Here is an 8,311-nt window from a genome sequence, read left to right as displayed (position 1 = left end):
GGAGAGGGAGACCAACAAAGAGTTGAAGGATGAACTGCTGATGTTCAAGAAGGAAGTTGCAGAACAGCACAAAAAGGGTTTTTACAAGGCCGTTAGGCAAGTCGGGTTCTTCGCTGAGGATCTTGGGTCTTTTTGACCAATTGAAGGACATGAAAGACAGTGGACTGCTTGACAAAGAGGAAATAGTTGTTGTGGAAGAGGATGCTGGTGAGGAGCCAAGGCGATGAAGCCAATGTTTAGGTTGTCCTTCTCTTTATATTTTTTCTTTGTTGGTTTTTGGCTGTAATGGCTTTGTAATTTTGACAATGGTTCTTCCTTTTATATTGCATTTGTCTTATTTGCTGTTGAACTTGTCTTGTTGTGTGCCTTGCATATTATTGCCTTGTTGTCTATACAATACTTTTTTGCTTGTGGTAGTAAGGATAGGTCGCCTTGACAAGAGTTAGATCTTGGCGATGTAGGAAGCAAGACCATAACGGCTTTGTATAAAATAGAGAGCTAGATGTCCAAAAATCATCCCAGGCTTGATTTCAACATGGTTAAAGGTCTTGTCAATCATCTTGGTGGTGCTTCTTTTCGCTTTACGGAGCTTTTCCCCTGATGCTTATGATGATTTGATTTCCACTTGATTGAAGGTCTTGCTGACCAGTTGGGTGGTATCTCATTTTGCCTTGTGGTACCTCTTATTCGAGGACAAGTAGTTTAATCTGGACCTTTGGCTATGCTCGTCGTAGTTCCAAAGGAGTGAGCTTACCAAGGGAGTGCCTTGGGTTTTTGTAGGAATGCTTACCAAGGGCGGACCTTGGGTTCCTTGCATTCCTACGAACTTGTATTCCTGCAAAGATAAAGTTTTGGAATAGAAGAGCTTGTCAAGAATGGACCTTGCATACCTTGGATTTTCACGAAGGCGAGACTTGGCAACGGAGAGGCTCACCAAGGGCGAACCTTGGGTTTAACGAACTTTGGACTAGGAATGCATTTGTCTTGGGTTTTGGTGAGGCTCACCAAGGGCGGACTTTGGGTTTGTCAAGCCTTTGGAGATACGAGACTCACACACAGCGGACCTTGGGTTTGACGAGCCTTTGGAGAAGCAAGGCTCACCAAGGATGGACCTTGGGTTTCATGAGCCTTTGGAGAAGCAAGGCTCACCAAGGATAGACCTTAGGTTTAATGAGCCTTTGGAGAAGCGAGACTCACCAAGGGTAGACCTTGGGTTTGACAAGCCTTTGGAGAAGCGAGACGCACCAAGGGTGAACCTTAGGTTTGACAAACCTTTGGAGAAGTGAGACTCACCAAGGGTGGACCTTGGGTTTGACGAGCCTTTGGAGATGTGAGACTAACCAAGGACGAACCTTAGGTTTGACAAGCCTTTGGAGAAGCGAACAAGGACACGTCCATCCTAGGTTTTGTCAAGGCTAACCAAGGATGGAACTTGGGTTTAAGAAGCCTTTGTATAGTCAGCACAATAAAATTATAAAAGGTGAAGGGAGGTAGAATTTTATTCAATGTAGTCAATTGAGTACAAATTCCCTTCGTTCCCTAGGCGTGCCTTGTTAAAACCTCTTAAGCCCAAACCCTGATTTTTTTTTTCTTTTGGGACAAAAGACTTGAGTAGGAAAAAGAGTACAACATGTGCTCTTGCAGTAGATAAACTGAAATAGAACTTTAGATAGGCAGCATCCCATGTTCTTGGAATTGCTTTACCATCTAGTTCCCCTAGCCAATATGCTCCATTGTCTATGGTTGCCATGACCATGAATGGGCCTTCCCAGTTGGCTCCAAGCTTTCCCAATCGAAATCTTTCCTGGCTTTACCTTGGACTCGTCACATTAGGTTGCTAGGTTGAAAAGCTTGAGGCTGAACCTTTGTATTGAATCTCCTTGATGCTTGAAGCTTGGTGGCCTCTTCTTTGATTCTAGCCATCCCTCGAACTTCCTCCTTTGTCTCTAGTCCCACCCTTATGTTCTCTTCATTGTGTCGTATGTAAGTTGGAAAGAAGTTTTGTTGGTTGTTGTCTGGGGTGAACAGTGATAGGCCCAGATTATATTGGGGAGTTCTTCCATCCATATACCCTTGTACATGTCGAGTATGGTGCACAAGGCTTTAAAGATGACCCTGTTAGCTGCCTTTGCCTGACTATTGGTCTAGGGGTGTCTGACAGAGGTTACGAGATGCTTGACACCTAGCCTCATCAGGAATTCTTCATAAGCCTGGGCTTTGAATTGAGTATCGTTGGCAGTGATGATGGCGTAAGGGAGGCCATATCTGCATATGAGGTGTTTTCAGGTGAACTTTTCTACCTCATTGGCTGAGATTTCCCGTAATGGCCTTGCATCAATCCATTTGGTGAAATAGCTGATGGCAACTAGTAAGAACTTGATTGCTCTTGGGGCTTTTGATAGTGGTCCCAATATGTCCATTCCCCACATGGCAATAGGCCAAGGGGCACCCAAGCTATGGAGGTTGTTAGGAGGAGTGCTTAGAATGTCTACAAACTCTTGGCATCGTCTGCACCTCCTAGTGAAGTCGTGGGTGTTGACCTTGAGTGTCGGCCAACAGTATCTTGCATGCACCACTTTGGTTGCAAGGGAGCATCCCCAGTATGAAGGCCGCAAATCCCTTCATAAAGCTCTCACATGACATATCTGTCTGTTGGCTGTTCAGGCATTTGAGCAATGGTGTTGTCAACCCTCTTTTGAATAGCTCGCCATCAAGGATGTCATAGTAGCTGGCCTTCCTTTTTAAGCTTCAAGCTTCATTTTTGTTTGGTGGCAACACCCCTCGAATTTAGAAGTTTTTGTAGGAAGTCATCCAGTCCGGTTCCTCCTTTTCTCCTGCCATGACCTCCTTAGTGTCAATGGTCAGAGCTTGGAGTGTCACCTGGATGATGGTTTTGAGATGCCCGACCTTTTTAGTGCTAGCCACCTTGGAGAGCAGGTCTGCTCTAGTGTTGCTCTCCCTGGGTATGTGGTACATCTCAAAGTCGTCAATGAGAGTTTTTACAATATGGTAGTTGTCGTAACCTACCCTACGACGGTAGCGTGAGGCGAAAGGTAAAAGATGTCTTCTCATGAACAAAACAAGTGGAGTCGCCACCAACGTTTATTTAAGAGAAAACATTAGAAAAACCAAAAAAAGGTCTACGAATTTTGAAAATAAGGGTTCGGGAGTTGTTTATGCATGGAGAAGGTATTAGCACCCCAAACGCCTGTCACAAGGGACGACAACCTTTAATCAAGTGTGCAACGTGACTTCAAAATTATTTACTTTTCCCTTTTTATATTTTGTTATTTTTGGGGTCGACAAGGATGTTGCCCTTGCTCCTACGTATCCTCAGGTGTGATGAAGAATTCAAACCTACGTAGTTCTTTAAGTCTAAATGTTTGTGTGTTAAATTGATTTTTATGTTTTTGAAAGATTCATTTTAATTGCAAACAAAAAGTCGTTCAAGGCGTTGGACCTTGAAATGATGTTTTAAATTTTGAAAAGCAGAGAGAATCGTTAAGACGTTGGACCTTTAAACGATCTTTTAAATTTGAAAAGCGGAGAGAATCGTTAAGGCGTTGGATCTTGTAACGATCTCAAGTGAAATTTGATACAAAGAAGTTAGTTATGAGTTGGTTTTATCTTGGTTTTGTTTATTAACTTTCAATCTCTTTAAAGACAACTTTACAACACTAGTGATCGGTTAAGATTAAACTTTACAAAGAAAAACGAGATCGTTGATTATAGATGGAGAAGATGAATGTGCACATAATAACAAGGGGGACCCCTAACGGTACATAGATCACATTCAATCCAAAAAAATAAAACTAACCGACGGTCGCATGAACAACATCGAACAAGGAATGATGTAGAGATTGATCACAGTTGCGATTCGATAGTGCCTCGGCTTCATTTCCTCTCCTTTCTTCTTCTTCTTTTTTAGTTCTATCAATTCCCTCCACTTCCGAACCTTGGAACCCCTTAAAACACCCCCTAGGACGCCTACTTATAGGCAAATGGTCACTTTGGGGCAGTTGCAGCTCGCCTAGGCAAGCTAAGCCTTAGTGTTGAAGCAATGAGCGGCCCAGGCGAGTTGATTTCTTCACCATGAAGCTATTTGGTGGCCCAAGCGAGCCAAAGGCTGGCCTGGGTGAGCTAGGGTCCAAGAAAAGACCCTTTTGCCCCCTTTTTTTTGGTATTTTTTGCATTCTTGATCAAAATACTGAATGATCATCTATTTCACACTGTAACTGGCGTTCAACACCGTAAGTCGACTAGCAAGGATCAAAAGATGAACAATCGATAGTCCCCAGACGAAATTAGGGTATGATAGTTGCCCCTATGTACATATCTTTTATTGGAAATAAAAGGGAAGTAAAGATAAGGACACTAATTTCATTCGAGTGACCTTGCTATTCGATCGGGCAATTGGCGAAAACCAAGGAAGTGAAACCAAAAACACAAGAGGACATTGAAGTCTTATAAAACATAAAATGGAGGACATTGAAGTCCTGTAGAGCATAAGACATTTGAAGTTTTTTTTTCAAAGTATAGAAACAGAGGACGTTGTGTCCTAAGAAGCACAAAGACAAGGATATTGAGTCCTATAAAAGACAGAAGACATTGAAGTCTTATAAAGTGTAAAAGACAGAAGACATTGAAATCTTGTAAATGAAAACATTGTAGTCTTTGAAAGCGTAAATGACTGAAGACATTGAAGTCTTCAAAACGTAAATGAAGACATTGTAGTCTTTTGAAAGCATAAATGACTGAAGACATTGAAGTCTTTGAAATGTAAATGAAGACATTGTAGCCTTTTGAAAGCATAAACGACTGAAGACATTGAAGTCTTTGAAATGTAAATGAAGACATTGTAGTCTTTTGAAAGCATAAATGGCTGAAGACATTGAAATCTTTGAAATGTAAATGAAGACATTGTAGTCTTTTAAAAGCGTAAATGACTGAAGACATTGAACTCTTTGAAATTTAAATGAAGAAATTGTAGTCTTTTGAAAGCGTAAATAACTGAAGACATTGAAGTCTTTGAAATTTAAATGACAGAGGACTTTGAGTCCTATGAAGGCATAAAGACAGAGGACTTTGAGTCCTATGAAAGATAAAGACAGGGGACTTTGAGTCCTATGAAAGATAAAGGCAAGGACTTTGAGTCCTGTGAAAGATAAAAGCGAGGGTGTTGAGTCCTATGAAACAAGCCAATATGCACTAGTACTAAAGGGCTCAACCTTATGAGAAGCAAGAGGTTGACTCTTTGAGAGGGCCTTTTATCCTAAACTTAAAAGATAGGACATTAGATTTGGGAAATTGGTATATAAAGAGAAATCTACGCACTTATAGCCTAATATGAACATGATATTTGGGATGCAAATGCATGCAACCTTAATCTTGAAATGCTAGTAATGCAAAAGGTTTTGAATCGTGAAAATTGTGTAATGCTCATGACTTTCTTTCCTATTTTTGTGATTTTGATTTTTATTGTTTGTTTTTTTTTTTTTTTTTGCAGAGGAAAACACAGATTAACCGTCTCTTTCTAAAAGACGTGATAACTCATGAGACTTCATCCTACCTTTTTGCAAATCTCTTTAGGGACTCCCTCAGAGTGTATGTTTTGTTTGATTTAGTCACTTGACAATTTTGGAGTGACGACAATGGAGCCTTGTGACATTAATCAATCAACCGAAAAATTGATCCTAGGGTTTTCCCCTTTCTTTTTAAAAACTTTGATTATTCTGCACAACAAGAAAACATAAGGCTTTGGGATCGATCGTGCGCCCCATTGAAGGATGGTTATGGATTGTCACACTTTGGTATGTGACCAAGTGAAACTTTCCCGATTTAAGATCATAGAGTGATGCCAAGGGTTTGTCGATCCCGCTGAAACTTGATGACATGGGTTGATCCCAAAAGAATTTATACAGCAAAGGCCACCCTTGGATTCAAAAGGAATCCTAAGGAGTCTGCATGAGTGACTAACATCAAATGTACCCTGCCATCACAATTATCTTTGGGCATTTCCCACGAGCTCCTGGTCAAATGACTTTTCTTCTCAAATGTGCAAGTGTGAAACCTCGAGGATTCTTTTATATATATATATATATATATATATATATATATATATATATTCAACAATGACATGCATGTGCAAAATTAGTCATTTCTTGATCCACATGGGCTTTATTGGGCTTGTAACATGGTCAGGGGTAAAAGGGCTATGAAAGAAAGGATCAGAGAGACTCGAAGAGTGTTTAAGGGTTATATTGAGTAAGAACCTTGAGAGTCTTGCTTGTACTTTTATTCCTTTCAACTCTTAGGTCAGGCTCTACTCCTTTTGTCTTATACATTAATCCTTATTGCACTTTTGTGCCTTCCTTGTAAAATCAGGAGATCTTTTGTCTTTCTTTTTCTTCACTCGCCTTTGGCAGATTTTATTTTCTTTTTTCTTTTCATTGTTGCCCAACTTCATGCATGTGTTGTTTGCATTGCTCTTCCCACTGGTTTAGCGGTGGTTCCTACTCAGGGTTCCTATTTTATTTTTGTTGTTTTTTTGTGTGTCGTTTTTAGGAAACAAATATGCTTTGGCTCATGCACGGTGCCTCTCAGTGCCCCAGTGTAGGACTCTGAGGTATCTATTGTTGTCTTTTGTCATGACCTTGTAGCAAGGAAAAATGAAAGAAACTGTGTAGGTTCTCAAAAATGAATTTTCAAGGACAAGAAATATTTAAAGGATTTCCAATTGACAGATTAAGTCGATCGACTCTTGTTCTTGACAACTCACTTTTCTCTCAAATAGAAAACTTTTAAGAATGAGGTCACATAAATGTTTGTACTTCTTATTTTGATTTGAAACACGGTCAATCAAACATTTTTTCTTCTTTTTTTACTTTACTCGTCGTTTACGGCACCCCCACCAAATGTGTACAACAAGCGATTTTTTATTGAACAGACTTGGAGATCAACTCAGGAGCGCAAGTCACTTGAGCAAACAAACCAACGACGTATATTCACATTCTAGTGAATGTTAAAATATGCAAAGATGTAATTGTGAAGGAATGAGAGGCAAGGACATCAAATTTATCCATTTTATTAGCATTGTGACTATTGTTTACAGGAATGTCATAAACTTGAAAATCCTAATCAGTCATTGGAGACATTTAACAACAACCTTCAAATTGCCCCACACATAGTGTCGCTTGACAATTTCAGAATTCACAAGCAATTGTCCTCCTCGAATTTTAGCAAGCCTGCATCAATTAGACTTTGTCATCCATCATGAGCATGGATGAGTTTGATGCGTAGGTGGTCAAGGGGTTCCCACAGACCCTAAGAGAATAAAGGTCATTCCCGATTGGCCCACTCCACCAAGTATAAGGGAAATCTGGGGCTGCCATGACTTAGCAAACTTTTACAAAAGGTTTGTCCCATATTTTTCTATACTTGTAGCGCCACTCATTGAGTTGGTGAGGAACAATGTTCCCTCATAGGAAGATGTCCATGAAAGGGGCTTTCAGACCTTACCCTACTCTAACATACCCAACACCACTAATACATATGTTTTTATTCTTTTTACAGGTGTCGAGGGAAGGAGCCCAGAATATGAAGAACCTCGGGATTTGAGGTCAAATCCTTTCCAAGGTGGAGGGGATGATGCAATCCTACCCCACAAGGGTATTGGATAGAAGACTCCAAGAGGATTGGGCTAGAGCTGCTAAAGAAGGCCTTGGGTTCTCATGAATCCCAGGGTAGATTTCTGAGCCCATGGACCAAGGTTGGGTCCACTCTTCTTTGTAAATATTAGAATAGATTTTTCCTTCTTTTGGGCCTTGTATTTTGGCCATTCTATTAGTATAGGGTTTTAGCCTTGTATTTCAGGGCATTTTGAGTAGTCTTTGTAATAGGGACTTTTTTTATATTTTCATGTATTTTGGCGTGGGGGTGAGCTTAGCTATTATAGGGGGGTGTGTAGCTAAGCTCTAGCTTCTTTAGGAATCTTCTGAAGGAGGTGAGCTTAGTTATTAGAGGGGTGTGTGCAGCTAAGCTCTAGCTTCTCAAGGAAGTTTTCTCAAAGAAGCTTCTCAAGGAAGTTTTCTCAAGAAAGCTTCTCAAGGAAGCTACCTACTCTATAAATAGAAGCATGTGTAACACTTGTTGTAACTTTGATGAATGAGAGTCTTGTGAGACACAACTCAAAGTTCAACTTCTCTCCCTTTTTTTCCTTCAATTTCGTGCTCCCCCCTCTCTCTTTCTCTCCCTCTTTCTTTTCCTCCATTGAAGCACCCTCTCCAAGCTTCTTATCCAAGGCTCATCTTGG

Source organism: Glycine soja, chromosome 1 (genome assembly GCF_004193775.1).
Source record: "Glycine soja cultivar W05 chromosome 1, ASM419377v2, whole genome shotgun sequence".
NCBI classification, from domain to species: domain Eukaryota; kingdom Viridiplantae; phylum Streptophyta; class Magnoliopsida; order Fabales; family Fabaceae; genus Glycine; species Glycine soja.
The sequence above is the reverse complement of the archived record's forward strand: the minus strand, read 5'-3'. Positions refer to the sequence as shown.